The sequence below is a fragment of the Pseudochaenichthys georgianus genome, chromosome 17 (genome assembly GCF_902827115.2).
Source record: "Pseudochaenichthys georgianus chromosome 17, fPseGeo1.2, whole genome shotgun sequence".
In the NCBI taxonomy this organism is placed as follows: domain Eukaryota; kingdom Metazoa; phylum Chordata; class Actinopteri; order Perciformes; family Channichthyidae; genus Pseudochaenichthys; species Pseudochaenichthys georgianus.
The window spans coordinates 24,447,256-24,471,342 of record NC_047519.1 but is presented as its reverse complement, the minus strand read 5'-3'; the positions used below and the strand labels follow the sequence as shown (position 1 = coordinate 24,471,342).

Genomic DNA, 24,087 nt, shown 5'->3' with positions numbered 1-24,087 from the left:
GCAGCATAAAAGCATAAAACAGGCAGGACAAGAGTGTGAAGTGACGGAGTGAGAGGGGGATCTGTGATAGCAGGTTGAATGTGTTTTAGAGTGAGTAGGCCAGTTTAAACAGGTGAGTTTTGAGGTGGGATTTGAATGTCGTGATGGAGTCAGACTGTTTGATGTGTGGAGGCAGAGAGTTCCGGAGCCTGGGTGCGGTGCAGCTAAAAGCCCTGGCTCCCATGGTGCTAAGGCGGGAGATGGGGACAGTCAGGAGTCCGGCTGAGGATGAGCGCAAGGAGCGGGAGGGGGTGTATTCCTGGAGGAGGTTTGAGAGATAGGTGGGGGTGAGGTTGTTGAGGGCTTTGTATGTAAGCAGAAGGTTTTTGTAGACAATCCGGTGCTGAACAGGGAGCCAGTGAAGTTGGATGAGGATGGGGGTGATGTGGTCAGACGATTTGGTACAGGTAATGATCCGGGCAGCCGAGTTTTGAATGATTTGGAGTCTGTTAAGTAGTTTTGTGGGTAGGCCAGAGAGGATAGCATTACAGTAGTCAATCCGGGATGTGACAAATGCATTAACCAGGATTTCGGTGCTGGATTGTGAAAGGGATGGGCGGAGTCTGGAAATGTTGCGGATATGGAAGAAGGCAGTCCGGGTGAGTGGAGGAGTGGACCCAATACTGACCCCTGGGGGACACCCAGTGAAACAGGAGAACACCCTGACCTGTGGTTCCCCAGCTGGACAAACTGTTGTCTGTTGGTAAGGTAGGAGGAGAACCAGGAGAGTGCAACACCAGTGATCCCAATGTCAGCCAAGCGTTCCAGGAGTAGTGGGTGGGAGATTGTGTCGAAGGCAGCGGTGAAGTCGAGGAGGATGAGGATGGTGAGCAGTCCAGAGTCAGCTGCACGGAGGAGGTCGTTGGTGATTTTAACCAGAGCTGTTTCGGTACTGTGCATTGAGCGGAAACCAGATTGGAAGGGTTCATGGAGGTCGTTTGAGTCGAGGTGGGACTGGAGTTGAGCGGCAACCACCCTTTCAAGGGTTTTTGAAATGAAGGGAAGGTTGGAGATGGGCCTGTAGTGGTTAAGGTCAGCTGGGTCAGCATTGGGTTTTTTGAGGGTGGGTGTGATTGCAGCCATTTTGAGGGTGGAGGGTACAGTTCCAGAAATGAGGGAGGAGTTAATTATTTTTGTGATCATGGGGGAAATGGACGGCAGACAGGCTTTGATGAGGGTACTGGGGAGGGGATCAAGCTGGCAGGTGGTGCATTTGGCTTTGCAGATGAGCTTGGAGATGGTGGCTTCTGATGCTGGAGTGAAGTTGTAGAGGGTGCTGGTGGGTGGTTGGACCGTGGTGGCCATCCAGAGTGGGTCCGTTGAGGGGGCGCCTGATGAGGCCAGCTGTAGGTGGATGTTGCTTACTTTGGAGCTGAAAAATTGCAGAAAGTCAGTGCAACGTTCAGGGGAGATATTAGGAGGGAGGGTTCTGGGGGGCTGAAGTAGGTGGCTAACTGTTGAGAAAAGGGCTCTCGTGTTACCGGTGCCAGTGCTGATGAGGTTGGAGTAGTAGGTGGATTTGGCAGTGGAGAGGGCGTTCTTGTAATGATGTAGGTGATCAGCAAAGATTTGGGTGTGTACTGATAGTCCGGTCTTTTTACACAGCCGTTCAAGTCGACGACCAGTTGTTTTGAGCCGTCGGAGGTGAACCAAGGAGCGGTGCGGGCAAAGGAGACTGTGCGGGTTTTGACAGGGGCCAGGGCGTCAAGCGAGGAGGACAGACAGTCATTGTAGTGACTCACCAAGTCAGCAGAGGAAGAGGATGCAAGAGGGATGGGGTAGGAGTTGATCAGGGTGGTGAGATCTGTAGGGTCGATGTGTTTGATATTTCTGAAGGAGATGATCCGTTCTTCTTTAGCTTTTGATCGGGGGGCGTGAACCTCAAAGAGTACAACTTTGTGGTCAGAGATAGGAAACTCGGCAACGGTGACATTACGAGGAGTAATGCCAGTGGAGCAGATCAAGTCCAGTATGTGACCTTTATTATGGGTAGGAAAGTTACCATGTTGTGTGATACTAAGACAGTCGAGGAGTGAGATGAAGTCATTGGCAAAAACACTGGATGGGTCGTCAATGTGGATGTTAAAGTCTCCAGTGAGAATAACAGTGGGGGACATTGCACATACAGATGTTAATAATGAGGAGAATTCAGTGAGAAAAACAGCAGAGGATTTTGGTGGTCTGTAGATGGTGACAATAATGATGGGTTTGAGGCCTGAGAGTTTAACAGCTAGACATTCAAAGGAAGAGTGATGGGGGACAGTGACAGCAGTGACTTTGATGTCCTTACGGTAGAGCAAGGCGAGACCACCCCCTCTCCCGGTGTTGCGGGGTTTACACATATAGGCAAAGCCCGGTGGAACGGCTTCATTTAACTGGGAGAAGTCATTAGGCTGTTGCCAAGTCTCGGTGAGGCATAAAAAGTCAAGCTTTCTGTCCACAATGAGCTCAGAAACCAGCAGGGCCTTACTGGTGAGAGATCTTACATTGAAAATAGCTAATTTCAAGTAATCAAATGGCGTATAGGTGGCTGCTTTGGGCAGTGGGGATAACACAGTGTGATTGACAGTGCAGGTGACAGTGCGAGGGGGGCGGGGTTTGTACTGTTGATAAACTATTTTATAGAGCAAGTCAACCTGAACCACTCTCCTCTCCTTTGAGTTTTGTGGTGTGACTGACTGAGCTACTGTAAATCACATTCCATGATTGAACAATTCAATCATGGAATAAGGTCCAAACAGTCACTCATTAGATGTGGCCCTTCCTGTGTTATGTGGCACCTCGTCTCCTTATTCCTGAAGCTAATATTAATATGTATTAATTAATTAATATTAATATTTATTTTTAATATTTATAATAATGTTAATATTTCATAAACCTATTTTAGTCGAGGCGTCTGTTACAGACTCTGTAAATCCTGACATAACAGGTAGAACACTTTTGTCTATGTTGAAATATTCTTGCAGCTCTTTTTTTTACTCAATTTCGAAAATGTAACCTAGAAATCAAAGATTTACCTTATAATCCCAACGTTTTAAATCACACAGTGCAGCAGCAGTAACCCTCTTGTCAGTGTAGTTAACTTCCAATTTAATTTCCATTGCAAAGATAGCACATTTCACATTTCCAGCCGCCCTCACTCCCATAAATGAGCTCATTGCACTAACAGTTTATTATTTATTTTTCAGACACAGTGAAGCGATTTCTAAATTAACCCTGGCATTTGAAACACATCTACGTAAATTCAACTGTTCAATAATCAATAAAAAGTATATATTTGTCCCTTTACCCTTGTCAACGTTGGCAATACTTTTAATATTGTTTTCATAAATGATCCCCCTCTTTTTAATATAATTATGCATCGAATAATTTAAAACATGGAAATCATGTTTTCTTCTCCCAAGCAAAACATATAATCCAACTATGTGTTTTTCAAGACAGTAATTGTAATTACCAGCTAATAAATCATTTATTTAGATAGTAGGCTTTACATGGACAGGACAAGGTTAACATTTCTTACAACAGTTACTTGAATTGAAACAGATTTTGACATTTTCCATCCAGTCTCCCTTGAGTTTCTTTTACTGATGATCATAGCAATTTCAAGTTTCCTTGTTGCCCCTTGACATCCTGTGCTGTGAAACACGAAATAAAATATGTTTCTGCTCTAAAGCTCCAGTAGCCCCCATGAGATAAAAACCTGTTTGATGACACAGTAAACGACTTTTATTTTCTTGAGGAAAAAGACCCATTTGTCATCGTAGTAAAGGGGGCAAAGGCAGGTCTTTTGTGGCAGGTGATGAATGGGTAGAGGGGATGGAATCCATCTGCTGCATCGCCACCACGGAAATGGGATCTTCCACCGATACAAAATTGCACACTTAAGGGTGCGTTCACACCTGCCTTGTATAGTCCGGTTGAATCGAACCCTGGTGCGTTTAGCCGCTTGGTGCGGTTCATTTGGGTCGGTGTGAACGCAGTCCGAGACCTCTTAAGTGAACTAAACAACCGGACTCTGGTCCGCTAAAATAGGTGGTCTCGGAGCGCTTGCTTGCGAACTCTGGAGCGGTTCATTGCTGGTGTGAACGCAGTCCGCACCAAAACATAGGAAGCGCAGTATTTACGTGTCACAAGAACGCGGATATCTTCAAAAATCTTTAGCGAAAGACTCTTTCAAGACATCCGCGGTTGTTTAGTTAAAGAGTAAAGCAGAATTAAGTGTTGAACAGTGTCGTGTAAAGTAAAAATTCTCCGTCAGCTACATAAAAGTAAGAACACCTGTCGTCGGTGAAACGCCCCTCCTCTGCAGAACGTCTCTCATGGATAATGCTGCACATTATCCCGCTTATTACATGGCCACATTCTCAACAAAGTAACGACATGACTCCCAATATTAATTGAAATGCTTTTGTGGATTTAGAAAATGATTTTATTGATTTAAAAAATAGTTGTATTTAAATTGACATGATCAGGACAATAGAGTCTGGCTGCAGACCGCAGCAAGGAGGCGTTTCCTATAGGGGCGTTTCCTATAGTGAACGACGGGAGCCGGCTCTCGCCCGCGAACGAGCCGTTTTTTGTTTTGTTTTTGCAGAGGGATCTAGATCGGCATGAAGGCACATTATGCAATGTGCAATGTGGACATTATCCCGCTTATTACACATGGCCACATTCTCAACAAAGTAAGGACATGACTCCCAATAATAATTGAAATGCTTTTATGGATTTAGAAAAAGATTTTATTGATTTAAAAAATAGTTTTATGTATTGATTTAAATTGACATGCATCCGCTAAGAAAAGTAGTCCGTTGTTACCGTTTGAACTAACGTAACAACGGCAGGAACTGCTTCTATAGTGTTTTTGAGGAGCTTTTTGATTACAGATTTGAAAACATCGTTGCTTGCTTTAAAAGTAGCACGATTCATTATGTCAAACCTTGAAAGATATCCCTGCCCTAATGCCAAAAGTAACTGGCAACTGAATATGTGTTGCCGTAGCTATGATGTCTATGTCTGGACCGCTGCGTAAAAAGGAGGGTTTCTGCCCCATTACTTCTCTTCTTACTTCTATAAGAATAAAACACAGAGGACGGAGATCTCTTTTTGTCCCCCTCTTCTCCCCGCTGCAGCCAGCGGATCTCAAAGCACGCTCCCCTCTCCTGCAGGGAGAAAAACTATATTTACATACTTTATATAGGTTGATACAGTAGCCCCTTTTTTAAAATACTTTTTATAGGTGTTGCCATCTGTTTTGTGTAGCGTGGTTCTACAAGCAAGTCAATGCATTCATTGGGTGGTATCAGAGAGTTACACGGGTCTGTAAATGCAATGAAAACAATTGGCCACAGCAAATAATTTATATTAAACATGTAATTTTTACTTTTGAATACTTTAGTACAAAGGATGTCTTGAATAATTTAAGTGATATATGTGTAGGCATACACATATACATCATTAGTCAAAACAGGGCTACATTTGATTTAATTAAAAGGTATAATATGTGGTAAACTGAAGAGCCCTTTGGGAGCCGAAAGAGCCGGCTCTTCTTGGTGAGCCAAATGATCCGGCTCACCAAGAAGAGCCGGAATTCCCATCATTAGAACAATGACTTCGTCTGCGAGAATTTATAAAAGCAGCTGGAATCCCTTAAGTTGCTATTGGATAAAAAAAGTTAGGAAACGCCCCTATAGGAAACGCCTCCTTGCTGCGGTCTGCAGCCAGACCCATCTCGATCAGGAGCCCGACGCGAAGCGGAGGGATCTAGATCGGCATGAAGGTGTTATTTTCCCCATAATGACCGCGCTGCTGCACATTATGCCGCTTATTACATGGCCACATTCTCAACAAAGTAACGACATGACTCCCAATATTAATTGAAATGCTTTTGTGGATTTAGAAAATGATTTTATTGATTTAAAAAATAGTTGTATTTAAATTGACATGCATCCGCTAAGAAAAATAGTCCGTTGTTACTGTTTGAACTAACGTAGCAACGGCAGGAACTGCTTCGATAGAGTTTTTGAGGAGCTTTTTGATTACAGATTTCAAAAAATCGTTGCTTGCTTTAAAAGTAGCACAATTCATTATGTCAAACCTTGGGAAGTATCTAGATATCCCTGTATAAGTAACTGGCAACTGAATATGTGTCGCCGTCTGACCTATGTCTGGACCGCTGTGTAAAAAGGAGGGTTTCTGCCCGTTACTTCTCCGCTGTTTTCTTGTCGCTCTTGTCTTGTCAGTTAGTTTCAGCCAAACTGTATACAGTTCAATCGAACGGACTTCTTTGTGCAGATGTGAGCGTCCTTAACAACGGTCAATACATCCTTGACAGCGGTCTGTCTGTTCTGGATTAAAAACGTGTCACGTGTTTTGAATTGACCAATCAGAATCGAGTATTCAACAAAGCCATGTAATAATGTTTTTTAACGGACGTTGTCTGATTATATAATCATATGCGCGGGCCGCTAGTGTCTGTTGATCTCCAGACTAACAGCAGCATGAGAATAACCTGCCGAAAGTGCCGATGCTCCATGGCGGAGGCTCCGCTAGAAATTGCCGGGATTTGCGTTTGTACCCCCTTAATGTCTGACCAATGGTTGAACAGCATTTCCGAGCACATGACTTGTGTTTAAAGTTTATAGTCCGTTTGAGTTTTGCCCGTGTGAATGCAAACCGAACCTTCTGAAAAATGAAACAATGTAACAAACTGTCATCTGGTGCGCACCAGAGAGCGGACTATTAGGTGTGAATGCACCCTTAGAGACAAGCCTAATTCACACACGAGACCTAAAGTTACGGTAGACGACAAAACTGTGTGTGTGTGTGTGTGTGCGTGTGCGTGCGTGCATGCGTGCGTGTGTGTGTGTGGAGCGAAAGAGAGAATTTCTTTAAATCTGTGTCTTTGTGTCTCAAATGACTTTCTTTCCCATTTTTTCGCACAGGCACACACGCACACAATTAAATGCATTTATGGCTGCGGGCCATGCAGACTAAATACCAACTATCTATCATCTGAGATATTTCATACTTTCTAAATTCAATAAGCCCATATGATTTATGTAGTGGCTCGGCAGCTTTGGTATAGAATAATGTTGAGGTTTAGGGACATGGACAATAATATACATTAAGGTATTTGTTTTTGAATTCAGTGCACCTGACAATTATAGAAAAAGGGAATATTCTGCGCACAGTTTGATACCACTCAGTTATCACTGAATCTCCCCAAAGTTTTCCTTTTGCATATGGAATTGTATAAGTCTGTCAGGATGCAGCTTCGTGCTTATTCTGACTTTGTTTGAATGCTTGAGCTTCACTTTGCAGAGCAATGTACTAATGTGAGTTTGATAGTTTGCAACTTATACAATAAACCTTCAAGTACATACATCCAGACAATGGACTTCTCAGTCAGCCCCAGACAAAGGGGAAAGCAGAATACTTATACATGAGGTAATGACGAGAAAAGACACACCTGAGTTAATTACAAATGGGTACACCTGGAGGGGAAACGATAAGGACTACAAAACCATAACAGGAAACTACAGCTAGACACACTAGGAGCGTCTGATCAGGGCACAAACACATAACATTACTGCTGACTTTTTTTTTTGTATTCTACCAGTCCCTGATCCCCCCCTAACCTTAACCAAGTGCTGCCATTGCTTAAAAATTCACCAGAAAAGTGTTCAATGGTGTATAATCCAGTCTGCGGGCAGGAAAATACATTAAGAATTTGAGCACAGAGCACAGAGAAAACTCAATGCTGTGCAATCCGAATGCTGGTTGGTCTAAAACAAAATCAAACTTTCCAAAAAGGATATTTTTAATGTATCCATATTGTACGATTTAACAGCAAAGAGTGTGCTGCTGACAGGAATTGTTGGAAGGCAATATGTCCTTTCCCTTCATGAAAGATGGTCCAGTTTATTCTATGTTAAAAGAGATACAACAGGAAGCATCGTGAAATGTGTAGAAGATACTTTGTTTGTTTCAGACTGCATAATAGGTAAGACAAACACAAATGCTTGAATTTAACAAATATATATATAGATATAGATTACAGTCTATAATGATTACACTTAGTTATATTAAAACAATACTGCACACATGAATCTTGCCACACTTATTGTTGCTCACAACTGATACTTGAATCTGGTACTTGTATTAAACCAATTGATTACGAGAATGGACACAAGACTACTCTACAGCAGATATAAGCTTTAAAAAACGGCAGCTATCCGAGGACACCAAGTCCCTTTAGCCTCCTCATCTAAACAACACTGTGTGAATTGTACGTTTTCAAAGGCTCTATCAGATTTGTGTGCCAACAAATTGTTTTCCATTCCCATCTGGTTTTATGAGAACAATACACTTGCATCAGTAGTTTATTCTCCCAAACTATTTCATAGAACCTTTCTGCTTTCGTTTGTCTAAGCCCAGCCAGACCAACATGGAGGAATGCAAATTATTTATTATGCACATTTATTCCCGTCCTCTTCTTTACATGTGTGCTCAGATTTTTTTCCGATTGCAGTACTTTTTTTTTAGTGGCTGCTGGACCGGGGAATAAACTGTGCGAACATAATATGATTTACCCTGAAAAGCACTCCTCTGTTTTGCTCTCACAACTACAAAGCTGTCAGAAGGAGGAAACGGGATCATCTGTTACTTTCTGCTCTCTCGTTGAGACAGCAGACAGAAGTAACAGAGTAACCTCTGCCTTTTTCATGTGAGTGGTAATGCAGATCATTCTAAGATGGCTGTTGCGATGTCTGTGAGTTAAAAACTGTAGAATATGGGTTTGGAAAATGTTTCTCCATACTGGGGTGTCTTATTAAGTATTTTTGAATGCATGTACCCATAAGGCTTGCAAAAGTGTTTGCTTTGACCCAACCTCAAACATATATTTTAATTACATTACATTTCATATCATTTAGCTGTCTCTTTTATCCAAAGCGACTTACAATGAGTGCAAAAACCATAAAGATTCAAACTCCGAACAACAAGGAAAGTGTAGATATATTCACTAAAAGCAAGATCATACCATGATGATGAGTCAGTGCTGGTGAATAAGTTACAAGACCTAACATCTATTTTTTTCAGCAATAATTGTATACCAAGGTACAATCAAAATAGAATAAATCCAGAGCTAGGATAGCAAACAGGCGTGTTTTTTTTAGGGGTACCTGGGTATTGTAATGGAAAAGTTGCTGCGACTAATCTGAAGCCTTACATTGTATATTTTATTCTTGAATATTTAAAACAGGGTCATTAGCCACTTAGTTTAAAGAGCTTGTTGTCTAGAGCAGTTTATAGTTTTAGTTAAAATTTAAAAGTCTTCATACTGCCAATAAGGTATCAAAGATTTAATGAAGGCATTGTGATGATATATTTTCCAGAAATAATTACTCAAATGTTTTTAACAGTTTGATTTTGATTTCCTTATGAAGAGGACAGAAGGACACTTTTCCTCTTATCTTTGTTTGAAGAACCAACAGCGGAACTTTGTTTTTTTATTTAAACAACCTTCTTTTCTGGAGGAGACCCAAGTCAAAATGACACCGCTTTCAGGGAATTTGCAATTCCTATGAGCTGAAAACAACCCGGGCCAGCAAAACATGTCATTTTAACTCTCAGTGGGTGAGCGAGGCACCCTCAAGAGCAAACCGTGCTCGGTTTTGTGTCTGCGAGGGCGTGTGTGTGTGTGTGCGTGTGTTTGTTTCAATGAGCCTGCCTCAGGAGATGTGCTGTAACAAAAAAATAAACCCTCAGCAGCACAGCAGACGGGGAAAGCAAATTAGTCGTTTTTCTGTGTTGATAGAAGAGCCCCGATATGTTCCTTTCCTTTATCAGCAGGACAAAGAGTATGTACTTAAGCTTTTGTTTGTGTGTCCATCTGTGTGTGCTTTCAATTTTCCTGCAGTTGTTCTGCTATGGTTATAAAAGAGGCATTTGAGGCTTGTTTGCTCTTTGAATATAAATGCAGTTTACTTTACATTGGTAATTATAAACACCATATTGACGATTATATATACTGCCAAGCTATAGGAGATAGGAGACATAAAAGGGCTTACATGTTTATCCACAGGTGGATTGTACACATCTCAGTGTGTGCAAGTAATCAACACTTCTGCCATGTCAGAGGCTCCGCGGCACATACGTCTTTACCACAAAGCAATTTCCAACTCTTCCCAGGAAACCTTTTTTTTTTTGGACAGGCAGTTCAATGTGTAATTGTGTTTAATGCCATTTTAATCTCTCTCCTCTCCGGGATAGGGGCAGAGTCATAGGGAGACTGGCAACTAGAGAACACAGTACTCACAGAAAAAGGTACACACACAAACATAGACACACTCCTATGTGTAGAGACACATCCATATTTTCCCCTCTAGCTATAGTGTAATGTTCAATTTGATGGCCATTCCTTAATGACTGCTTTATGTGCATGGGCTTATTGTGCATCTATCAACCTGAAGCACATCTAATCAGACAATTAGCCCTCATCTTGGGCTAATTTCCATGTATGTATTCATCACCATAACTGCCGTTCTAATAGGAAAACAAATGGATTGTCACTTCTCTATAACACACACACACACACACACACACACACACACACACACACACACACACACACACACACACACACACACACACACACACACACACACACACACACACACACACACACACACACACACACACACACACACACACCTTTTCTCTATCTATCTGTCTTTGTCTCTGTATGGACAAAGAGATTAGCAGCATCAAACCCCCGACAAATAAAACTGACAATTGACCAACTGATGCTGCATAGTATTACATTCTGTAATGCAGTCTTGATTCACTACGAAATGTGTTCTAGCCTACTGAGAGATGGCTTAGTAAGTGTTACACACAGCTCACAACATCAAATGTACGCAATAAATGAAGCCAGGCACAGAGCCATAGTTTGTGCTGATACAAAAATAGCAATAGTCTGAAAATCATTGTATGATCTTTTACTTTTGAACCAAATTAAGATACGATTTTCACCTGTTCATACTATTTTCTAAGTTGTCAAGGTGCACACACAGAGTATCTTAAGTTACTGAAATCACAGAACCTATTAATGTGCGATGCGTCTTGTAGAGTACACTACAGCTTTAGAAATACGTGCGTTTCATCTGCACTCCCTGGAATACGCTACACTCCTCTGTCTAATTAGGCATGGGTTAAACAGCTAGGGTATCTTCATCACTTAATTACCTTTTCAGCTCTGAGATTTGACAGAGTACCTCCTGTGTTTATTTACAAACACTTCCATACAGATTTAAACAGTGATAATCAGGATTGTCCTCAAGCTCCGAAATGCAATTTTCTCAGTAGAATGAAAAATAAATATTTTAGTTGTAAACATCATTATTATTTGTGCCATTTGTGAGTGCCAAAAATCAAGCTTGGAATAACAATACTAACGATAACAGATGGCAATGCTTTTTGTTGTTTATATTTATTATTATCTCTTTATTTCCATTAGAAAAAAGCAATAATACAATCTATTCAACAACCCTTAAAATAGCCCACTTTACAAGGAAAGAAGGAGGATTGTTTTGCCTGATAAACAACTATCTTTACCTTTTTCCACTAATTAAATGCACACTTCAAGCATCCCTGCCACGTTGTAGCTCAGAGTTGAACAGACGCTCGCTCCCCCTTGCATGTTGCGTAGAGTTTATACCATTATCCAAGTGTGTTCACAGTACTTGGAAGAAACGTACACACTGTGTGACACAAATCATTCTCATGGAGACTGAAATACTACCACACGTCCGTCATTTGCTTACGTTTTTTATTGGTAAACAAAACACATTGGCTCTAACCATGCCTGCAAATACCATACTACTAGAGTCGGTCCAGTTTCACTGAAACAAACACAAGAACCCCAGAACAGTTCAAATCATCCGATGTGAGATCATCACCAGTGACAAGCATTGCAGCTTTCGTTTGTTGTGTATAAACCTCTCAGTTTTTCCTTTATTCTCAGAGATTGCTTTTGTCAGTTGTTTGATCTCAAATATATGAGGTTAACAACAAAGAGCACGTCCTGGTGCATTGGTGTGTCTGCAAATATATTCATAGATTTGTATTCCACTGAAGGGAATTTAGAGTTGAATGAATGGGAAGAGCGGTTTAGGGATAACACATCTTCATCGTCTCAATGGAAAACTGAAAGCGAGCATCGATTGAAGCAGAGAGGGAAATAGAATAGAATAGGGGATTGGACGAAGATGGAGAAGGACAGGAAGCTAAACAGAGAAAGAGAGATGATGACTGCCAATTGCTTTGTTCTGTTGTTCTTTTAATGCTAACTTTTCAACTGATTAAACTGCTTTATTAGTCTGGCGGTTATTAAACATAAGAGGGCAAACGGCCCACAGCACCACTCCTAATCTCGAATAAACAAAGCTTCTAAACATGATGTTGTCAAGCGGGCAGAAGAGACATGTTTCTCTTAATGATCCAGTTTATTTTGACTGAGGTGTCATGATTTGGGATCTCTTTATTGAAAGATGTCAAAATACAGCAGCTGTTGAAACAGGAAGGAGCTTCAGAAGAGAAAACATGCAATCACAGAGCAGAGCATGGACAAAGAGAGGCAAAGAAAGAAGCAGCGTAATCAGAGTGGAGACAGAAGGTGAGAGTGACGGGGGAGGAAGCCTTTGATCTCAGGTGTCTAATCAATGGGGATTATGGTCCGTGTGCCTGTGTCAGACCTGATTATGGCTGCAGCGCTGGCAGACAGTGGTGCATCGAGAAGAGTACAAACAGCTCCTTGAACTGACCAGAGCTGTTTCCTGAAACACTGTCGAGATGCATCTGAGCAGCTCGAAGCGGTTCGACAGGACTCAGAAATTCAGCGTAAAGATGGGTTTAGAATATAGAGAAACTGTGACTAAGACTCCTGCACATGAATCTTCATTACCCTCAAATATAATCTGCAGTGACTGTCTCAACTGTCACACTTAGTCAACCAAAGTGCTACATAGTGAGATGTAATATGCAGGCAGTGTTGGAGTGTGTTTCACTGTAGGGAGTAAACATTGTGGATACACGATGCAGGAAATCATATGAACAGAATACTACAAACTGAAACACAAGGACAGACAGACCCTGGAGAACAACTTTCAAATCTTTGAGTGTGGAGTCTTTCTACTTCCGCTGACAGCAGATGGATTTCGAGTATTTTTATTGTATATCAAGGGAGTTGAGATGTCAGGATTTTACTGACGTTTGCTTTGACAGCTTTTTGAATATGACTTTTTATGCATCTCTTTCTCAGTTTTCTGCATTTACACATTCACAAAGGCACAGTTTTTTTATTGTTTGGTTTTTGTGTTGTAAGGGTGGGTGGCAATGTGATAAAATAAGAATTTATGGATTTACCTCAATAATATTTGACTTACTGTACATGTGAGCGTTCAGGGGTTATTCTAGACCAATATAGTATGAGGGCTATACTGTGGAGCTGATCTTTTATATAAGATATATGAATTATTGGGAGAACCTGACGCCCGTATACAAGATGGCGCCGAAGACATTAAAACAATGCGACATCGGAGCTCCGTAAAAACAAAGCTGTCTATGCAGTCTGACGGTCTATTCTACACGATTTTCAGATTTTGTGACAAACAGAAATGTTGTTCTCTGGCATCACTTTAAAATGAGGGTGCACACCGAAAGTAAGAGGGTACAGCGTCCCTGTTACCCGGTTTAGACAAAACCCTGAGATTTCACTGGGTACTGAAGGCTTAATGATTGATTATTTTGAATATACTATTTTATGTTCAAAGGGGACATTTAATTTTGGTATGTGTATATTAGCATGGCTCATTGGTGACACATATGACCTATAGGTGAAGCCGAGGCCCCCTTCTGGTCAAATATGTCCAGTCAGATATCTCCTCTGAGCAAAGTTTTTCAGCAGAATTCAAATGCTATCAGAGGTTTCAAATTCTTGGTAAAAGTGTATCATTAAAACCTCTTGAAAATATATTTTGCATTAGTTTTTCCCCCAGGAGTTGAATCCAATTATCCTTAGTGTACCAACATTAAGGTGGACACTGGTCAAATTGAATAAATAAATGTTACCGCGCAAATAAACGATACCATCCACTTTTTTACAGATCTCACAGAAAGTCATTTGACTGCAAATGTCTAATTAACACATTTAACTATCCCTTACATGATCCTTCTTTCCTATTTATAACTGTTCCCCTGTTTTATTCAGTTTGACTTTTGCATCAGGGGACTGTGCTGCAGAAAGCAGTCGGAGCAGTCTGTCGCTGTGGGCTCTCTGCTAATGAACTGGACCTTTGTATCCTCTGTTCACCAGGCTATTCCTGGAACTGATAGCACCACAATCTGATGTCTGGTACAGAGATGCAGACAAGATAACGTATTCAAACTGACCTTACCTCTCTCTGTTCGGGAAGCTTTGCCAATTTGACCTTGTGTAAGCACAATCAATACTGGATGTCTTAACAGGCTGACCCACCTCTTTAAAAGCTGAACCTCCATTAAATTGTGATAGTGATTGGTCTTCTTTACTGTCATTATGCTCAGGTGCAATACGCATTGTTTCTAAATGTATTAAAGCTTATAAATGAACAGCTAACTTAAAAAATATATAAAGTATTTTGATAATAATACCATAACTTAAAAAGTACCTTTTTAAATCTTCTGTTATAAAGTGCTTCTTAAATAAAACAAAAGCATCTCAGTCCACAAAAATAAGTTGAGAAACAATGGATAAAAGTGCATAAAAGAACACTTAATGAGATTAGAATCAGAATTATAAAAAAAACAATGTGCGAGTCTCGAGAGATCATTTATAGGGTGCAATAAGTGTCCTAGTCTAAGTTCCTCAGGTAATCATCTAAAGCAGGGGTGTCAAAGTCAAGGCCCGTGGGCCAAATCCGGCCTGTGACTTCATTATATGTGGCCCCACAACAAGAGCTTGCAAAGAATATAATATGTTTATTATAAGGTTACATGCAGATTTACAGTAACACATTGCCCATAAACTACATGTAGCACAATGCATCTGAAATTTGAGATGCTTTTTCTTAGAATTAGCCTTTTCCTCAGAATTTGACTTTTTTTTCAAAATATTACTTTTTTTTCAAAATGTCACTTCTTTTTTTTAGATTTTGGCTTTCCTTTTTCAATCATTTTGTGACATTGTCACTGAATAGACTTTCAATTATTTGCCCTAGACTTCTGCTTTCAGACGTAGTTAATTATGAAGTTATACCCTATCCGATAATAATCCAATGCAGAGGCAATAATGTAATATAGTACATTATTTGATATATTAGACCCTCCAGAAAGACGAGATTCTGCGATCGCATAATTTACCGCATAATCAGCAAAATGGCGCAGATTTTTAAAAGGCCCCATATTTATCAAAAGGCCGCATAATCCCCGCATTTTTCCACACAAAGTTGAGGAAAAAAAAGTTAACTCGTCTTGACGTGAAGTAGTGATAATGATGATGATGTAGATGACACAACGTCATCAGCTCGCGCATCACAGAAGGTAAACAACACCGTAGAGTGAATGTGTGGAACTCACACGAGAGAGAAAACACCAAGATGAAAAAATCTCCATCTCATTTACCGACGAACATTTCTGCGAAAGACCGGGCAAAGCAGTACCCCGATGTCTTGTGGGGGGAAGCTATTCTGCACCCCGTGCAACTGTGTTGGAGCATAAGAGAAAATCCACGGTGACGACCCACTTTGATTCATTCAAACATTCGAAAATGCTTTCTGCTACTGCGGACAAGAAAGCCAAACAACTCACGTTCACCAAAACCCTTTCAAGGGCTACAAGAAACGAGGTGAGTAGCCAAGATTGAAGCTGGTCAGATAACGAACGAGTAAATGAAAACAGAATGAGGCGGAGAAGTGTGTGTGTGTGTGTGTGTGTGTGTGTGTGTGTGTGTGTGTGTGTGTGTGTGTGTGTGTGTGTGTGTGTGTGTGTGAGAGAGTGTGATTAAAATAGCCCAATTGCTTTTACAATAAATAAACATTGAATGTGTTTAATTGAATAGTAAAGGGGTTTAACGTTAGTGGCAGGTTGTGTGTGAGAGAGAATAAATAAGACAGCCCAATATTGAATTTTTTTTTTTTACCATATTTCGCAACTTTCCGCATATTTCACATCTTCCCGCAATTTCCCCGCATAAAATCACATAAAAACCCTGCATGTTTAATCGCATAATCAAGGGTTTTTGCCCGCCTTTTTCTGGAGGGTCTAATATATATTAAATATTTATATATGTATAGTTTTAAAGTTACAACCGGCCCTTTGAGTGCAACCATAATGCTAATATGGCCCTTGATAAAATTGAGTTTGACACCCCTGATCTAAAGGGTTGGAGCAACTAATGATAAAAGCTCAGTTCAGCTGAAAATAAGGTATACATTTAGTAGGACCATTAATTTCATTTCATTTCAAACCTTTATTTATCCAGATTGGTCCCATTGAGATCATAGATCTCTTTTTCAAGGGAGACCTGCAGCATTATTATACATTATATTTACAGGATACATAGTTATAGACATTTACAAGTGCCCATTGTATCAGCAAGCATTTCATTTACCCTAGCTTTAAAAACATGCAGAAGAATGAGATTGCTCAGTTTCAATTTTTGCTGAAGATTGTTCCAAGCAAGTGGAGCTGCGCACATAAAAGCTGTCTTACCTAAGACAGTCCTTGCTCTTGGCACGTCTAACAAGACTACATCCTGTGATCTCAGACAATAGCTGCTTGCAACTCTCTGTGTTAATAACAAATAAGTGTGCAGAACGTTTTTAGGACGAGGGCATCAAAGCTGGAAAACTGGTGTAAATAACAAGCCGTAAAGAAGTATTCTTTTAAAGAAATGCCTAAAACAAGAAGCAGTTTGATTATCATAAATCTGTACCATATGTTTTTTGTTTGTTTCTGTATTTGTTTTTCTTTTCCTATGTGTTTTGAATTTAAAAGCTATACTCTAAAGCCCAAAGCAATCGGAACAACACAAATCAGTGGCAGACCAGCATACTGCAGTTCGAGAAATCGTAGTGCTCAAAGAAGGTTTTTAAAGAGTTTTGCTTGATCTCATCAGACAGGTTGTTCAAAGAGTCTGCTCGAGCTCTGATGGAGAAAGCTGTCGTCCGTCTAGACTGAAACATGTTCGGAGCAGCACTGCCTCTGGATCTCATGCTGTGCTCAGGCTCATGAGAGCTTAAAAGCTCAGATACAGCTAGGCTCTGGTCCAAGACGTGTCTTTAAGGTAATGAATAACATTTATAGATGAGTCCTTCTGTGCACTCAGGGCCGTTTCTTCCTATAGGCGGACCATGCAGATGCATAGGTAGACCCTCCAGAAAAACGCAGGCAAACATCCTTGATTATGCGGGCAAACATCCTTGATTATGCAATCAAACATGCAGGGTTTTATGTGGTTTTATGCGGTGAAATTGCGGGAAGTTACGAAATATGCGGAAAGTTGCGAAATATGCTAAATATGCGGTAAAAATAAATATTGGGCTGTCTTATTTATTTATTCTCTCTCACACACAACCTGCCACTAACGTTAAACCCCTTTACTATTCAATTAAACACATTCAATGTTTATTTATTGTAAAAGCAATTGGGCTATTTTAATCACACTCTCTCACACACACACACACACACACACACACACACACACACACACACACACACTTCTCCGCCTCATTCTGTTTTCATTTACTCGTTCGTTATCTGACCAGCTTCAATCTTGGCTACTCACCTCGTTTCTTGTAGCCCTCAAAAGGGTTTTGGAAGTTGATGCCTCGGTGAACGTGAGTTGTTTGGCTTTCTTGTCCGCAGCAGCAGAAAGCATTTTTGAATGTTTGAATGAATCAAAGTGGGTCGTCACCGTCGATGTTCTCTTATGCTCCAACACAGAGGGTTAGGGTTAGGGTTAGGGTAATGTTATGAATCGAGTGGCCTGTGTTCGTCGTCCATAACATACGCCTGCCCATACCATAACCCCACCACCACCATGGGCCACTCGATTCACAACATTACCCTAACCCTACCCCTACCCCTCACACCAGATACTGACTGGTTTTCAGACCCCCCCAATAAAGCAAAACTGCACGTTTCAGAGTGGCCTTTTATTGTGGCCAGCCTAAGGCACACCTGTGCAATAATCATGCTGTCTAATCAGCATCTTGATATGCCACACCTGTGAGGTGGGATGGATTATCTCGGCAAAGGAGAAGTGCTCACTATCACAGATTTTTTCAGATTTTTGAACAATATTTGAGAGAAATGGTTATTTTGTGTAAATAGAAAATGTTTTAGATCTTTGAGTTCATCTCATGAAAAATGGGAGCAAAAACAAAAGTGTTGCGTTTATATTTTTGTTCAGTGTATAATAGAATGCTTTCCACAAGTCGGGTTGAATCCAACCTTTTAAGATGGTTGAATCCTTGTTTTTTGATGGTTCTGTAAATTGCATGTGGTGAAAAGAGCAACACCTTACCCACAGGTTTGTGCCAGAAGAGGCCTCTACCATAAAATGATAGTCAAGGGACTGGAGCAATCAGATTGTTAGTGTTACATTTCATGGCTTTTTCATATCCCTTCAATGATTAAAGTCTGACCAATCTTTCTTCAGTATGATCAGTAATGAAAGGCTCTTCAACCTGCTCCAGCAGTTTGTAGCTACATTAATAATAGAAATCTCACAAGTCCAATTGGAGCTTGATCAATAATTTATTTTTAACCAATGTGATTCATATCAAGCCGAAAGCAGTCAATTATGGAGGTCCAACCGGTCCAACCAATCAAACACTTCTAGGACAAAATATGTAATTAAAAGAGTTACTATTTTTGGGTAGGTTCCAGGAAGGTTGATGAAAAAAACATGTGACCAAATTATATATGCTGGCAATACATGTACAATGTAACTACTCACTAACTTTTACCTTATTCAGCTTGTGTTGATATAACGATACAATTGACAAAACTCCAAACAAAATATTTCCCTTTATTTTCCACTAAACCAGGACATTTCCCAACAAAAAAATGACTTTGTTCTAAAAAAATTACAAAAAAGACACTAAAATAAGAACAAAGTAATTGACTGTTTCAGCATGGGTAAAATATCACTAGTACTTACCATATAGTGGGTTATTCACATTTCAAAGAGAAGCTGTCATTAACAAATAAACTTGTCACTACAAACACAAGCAGATTCACGTTCTAATGCCTGTCAATGAGACAAAATGCTGCGCAGGCTTTAAAATAACCAGCTTTGCGGGTCTCTGCCGTTGAGCTGTTTATTCGGTAATTGAATACAATCCCGACGTCGCGCCATGAGCACTTCCTCTCCTTCCCCCACTGTCATAGCATTGAACAGACAGCAGCAACATAAGAACGTGTCAATCCTTTTGATCCTCCATAGTTACTTTATCGTCTCGGTACAGCTTATGGTATTGGATTGTGGCTGCGGCTTGTGTGTCATTTCAACCCACCTTCGAATTATAGAAGAGAGAGAGAGAAAACAGATAGCACAGGTGGTAGAAGGCCGACTTTCCCCACCTTTTTACTTTATATGAAAGCTCCAGGAGAAAGCTTTTCAGTCCCACAAGCAACAGAAGCCTTTGAAAGGGGAAGATTAAAGGACAGAAAATGCTTACTTGAAAGGAGACAGACCCACAGGCAGCTCTTGGGGGGACAGATTGGAGGTGTTTTGAAGGTTTGAGTCCATTTTTTGTTTTAGGTCATGCCTGAGCAAAAAGATAAGGGAAGAGAAATATAAGAGAAGGAGTCGGAGGACTGTAAGTGTATGTCAAAGTCAGGCACTGACAGGCTGTTTGATGTGTGTTATGTAGGTACCATACTCTGCAGTGGAGAGACAATTTGAAAAATAGCAGTGCTCTTTAAAAACCTTGAACATACTGTATATTTTGTGCCTAATACAGAAAAGTAACAGAAATACTGAAGAACAGACACCGTTGTGAGTAGAACATAAGTAACGTTTTTTTGTTTTGTGCATTCTGAATTGGTTGTTATGCTTGAATCTCAAGCAACTTTTCATTTAATTTGTGAGCATTTTCTACCTTTGTGATTTTTATTATTTTGTCCATTCTAAAAATGACCCCCGGGGCTGGTCTGAAAAGGAAAATGTGTTTGCTAAAAGCCATGTTTTGTGATTTTAGCCGGGCTAACTGAAAAGGATGTAAGCATTTACCTCCACTCTGTACATTTTTAACTGTCTTCTCACACTCTTTCATCTGTCCACTCTGTGTCTCGGTCTCTCCGTCTCCTGTGCCCTTTATTCCAACTCTATCTCAACCACTTTGTATCACATCCCTCCGATAGCTTTTTTAGCTTTCTCCCACTTTTGAGTCAGTGTTTTTTTCTGCCTGTCTGTCTGTGTGAATGCTTCCTTTGTTCTGTCTCTTTCGTTTTGAATGTGTATTGAGATCAATTATATTTCTGCCGAGGCCACACCACAGATGAAGGGAAGACCACCCGAGTCGACTCCAAACTTAGGCTAGGATGTAACCATCCATCCATCCATCCATCTTCTCCCGCTTATCCGTGGTCGGGTCGAGGAGGTAGCAGTTCCAGCAGAGAGCCCCAAACTTTCTTTTCCCTGGCGACATCAACCAGCTCTGACTGGGGGATCCCAAGGCGCTCCCAGGCCAGCGAAGAGATATAATCCCTCCACCTGGTCCTAGGTCTACCCCTTGGTCTCTTCCCAGCTGGACGTGCCTGGAACACCTCCCTAGGGAGGCGTCCAGGTGGCATCCTAACTAGGTGCCCGAACCACCTCAACTGGCTCTTTTCGACGCAAAGGAGGAGCGGCTCAACTCCGAGTCCCTCCCTGATGACCGAACTTCTCACCTTATCCCTAAGGGAGACACCAGCCACCCTGCGGAGAAAACCCATCTCGGCCGCTTGTATCCGCGATCTCGTTCTTTCGGTCATGACCCATCCTTCATGACCATAGGTGAGGGTAGGAACGAAAATGGCCCGGTAGACAGAGAGCTTTGCCTTCTGGCTCAGCTCCCTTTTCGTCACAACGGTGCGGTAAAGCGACTGCAGTACCGCTCCGATTCTCCGGCCCATCTCACGCTCCATTGTTCCCTCACTCGAGAACAAGACCCCGAGATACTTGAACTCCTTCACTTGGGGTAAGGACTCATTCCCTACTTGGAGTGGACAGTCCATCGGTTTCCTGCTGAGAAAAAGCAGCTAAGTTACATCCTTGTAACTATTGGTTACAAGGATGTAACCAATAGTTATTAAATTATTTGTTTATTTTAGTTATGAGGATATGAGTGTTACCTACAACATAAACCTTATTAATATACAGTCATGTAATTATTCAGGATCAGGGAATAAACAGTTATGTACTCTCTTACGGAGAAGTGCGCAGATTTTAAATTGCAATGCTTGCATACAAATGCTGGTGAGACTAGGATTTAAAATGACTGACATCATGCATTTCTCTTTCATTCTAATTAAAGGACTATGGTTACCCTTTTGTTCTGCTAATTAATAAAGTATTCCAAGGAAGAGACAGCATTGGAATAAAGGAAAGCAGAAAAAAAATCTCATAATACATTGTTTACGTATATAATGTAGTGTTAAAGTGCTTATTATGTAGCCTCATATACAGCATGTACAGAAGTACAGTATCACCAATACATCTTCACCGTTCAGTTGACTTTTTGTTGAGCTTCATTTTGCTCATTGGCTGTATTAAAATATATATTTATAGTAATGGTCACAGCAAACACAAGTGATACAATCTTCTTTACAAGTGAAATTGTTTTAATTGTAGACAATAATACATCAAGTGTCAACAGCAACTATTACTGTGTAGCCACAGGCCGATATGGCTCAATGCAACATAAGAGTAACTTATATTCCCATATACCTCATTGGTACATATCAATCCTCTGATGTCCAAGTATGTGACGGGTGTTCATGATGACAAGTACAACCAATTATAGGAAGGTTGTCATTTTTGTCAGGTTTGCTTACAGAAGATTGACGCTGTTGAAGCGCTTCCTTGCCGCATGTTATCTCAGTGCTTGTTTACATCTGCCTGGATAAATGGGTCTCAGTGTGCAGTTGGCATCCATGGCCTGCGGTTGTATTATTTGCTGTAGAATAAAATCTATTTCATGGTCCCATCTTTGCTCTGCAACAGCCCAGAGAAAGAGGGAAAGACTTGTGCAGCCCTCAGGTTTACAGGAGCAGCCAATGAACAGAGCCCAATGGTCCTGAAAGACAAGGCAATTTGGCCAGAGTGATGAGTATAATGAGAAAAGCATCGTAATGTTGCCACAGTCCCATTTACAAGGTGGAGAGAGGAAGAGAGACAGAGAGGGCTAAAAGGGAAACATGGACGAAGAAAGAATAAAGGAACAGCTGAGAGAGAGAGAGTGAGCGATCACCCACGCAAAAAGGCCTGGTATTGGTTTTGTGTTCATGTCGAGGTGGCTGCACATTAATCTGTGCAAATGGAGGTTATGGCTTTACTTCCTTAGGGCGAGCAAGAAGGGGAAAACAAGGATCTGCCAGAAAAAGAGAGAGAGAACAATGAAAAAAGCTGAGCAAATGTCAGTCTTTCCATACTGTATCTATCTACTGTATGTGGCTTTCAGCTGGAAAATCCACCATACATAGATGTGTGATTATACAGCACATCTCTGGAACAACAGATCTACCGTACAGAGTGGAGAAAATGACTTTCAGGGATAAAGAAAATCCTCAGAGAAAGAAAGAGAGCAAATGAAAAACCTGTCAGAGAGATAAAAGGAGATGGCGAAAATGACAAGTCAGGATAATGAAAAATGAGAGCTGCAAATAGGAGAAGATGGACCAGCTGAGAGTGGAGGTCATTCTTTGAAAAATTACGGATAAAAGGAAGCGTGACCATGGCAACCTGACTCCTCACTCATTGACACGCGGCAGTCTGATGCTTCCTGTCCCTCTGGTACCAGTTCAGCCTTGAGACTGACATCCAGCCTTTAGCATCTTAAACCAGAAGAAGCCCCCGATGCCTTCCAGCCTTCCCTCTGTCTGCTCATGATCACACAGGGTCTCTCTGAGCGCCTGTGTGTATCAGCAGCTGGGGGGGCACTGGTGATTACCATCGCAGCTGGATTACAGAAGGCGATAGCTTCATTAAGCGTTTTCACTGTCCTCCTCTCGACTCGTAAAGGGATGGTTTCAATGAGCTGCTCCCAAGGCTGACTTATCTGTTCTCACTGAGCCCCCCCCCCCCCCCCCCCCCCCGAGGGCCGCAGAGGGGAACAAGACCACATACACAGATTGAGACATATGTCTTCAGGGCAGACAGCGAGCACTTAGTCGGGGAGGCAACAGTCTTAAAAGCCCTTTGGCCATGGAAAGTGAGCTACACACACATCACTCACACACACACACACACACACACACACACACACACACACACACACACACACACACACACACACACACACACACACACACACACACACACACACACACACACATACACACACACACACACACACACACACACACACACACACACACACACACACACACACACACACACACACACACACACACACACACACACACACACACACAGTGGAAGTTAATGAAGCTTTCAAGTACGTACCCCGTCCGTAATCCAACAGGGATGCTTCTCTCTTGTGGGTCCCTAACTGCTAAAACACACAGATACACACACCTACTCACACATTTATTCAGAGGCTGTGATTAGTGAGCAGTGTGTGGGAGGGAGGTGTTCAGTGGCTGCTTCTTGTTTCATGTTGCAGCTGGTTGGATGAGAGAGGCTTGTTGAGCTTTATGTTCTTTTTCTGTAGCTTTCTTCTCTCAGTCTCTCAAACCTTCTTCTCATTTGTCCCTCTATGATTTTACTCTCACTCCTTTGTATAATATTTTTGTTTTAAAATGTCTAAATGCGAGAAAAAAAATCATTTGATTTGGTCT

The 24,087-nt window shown here is 41.3% G+C and overlaps 1 protein-coding gene across 6 annotated transcripts in view; it reads left to right on the top strand.

Annotated features, from left to right (window-relative positions):
* The window catches only part of tnr (tenascin R (restrictin, janusin)), a 225,220-nt gene that overhangs the window by 102,193 nt on the left and 98,940 nt on the right, over window positions 1-24,087 (top strand). For 4 of the 6 annotated variants that reach the window (XM_034104816.1, XM_034104813.1, XM_034104815.1 and 1 more), the window contains exon 3: window positions 10,312-10,365. The exons of the other annotated variants lie outside the window; for them this stretch is intronic. The gene's annotated coding sequence lies outside the window, so the exon portion shown is untranslated. The remainder of the gene's footprint in view (window positions 1-10,311; window positions 10,366-24,087) is intronic. 6 annotated transcript variants of the gene reach the window in all.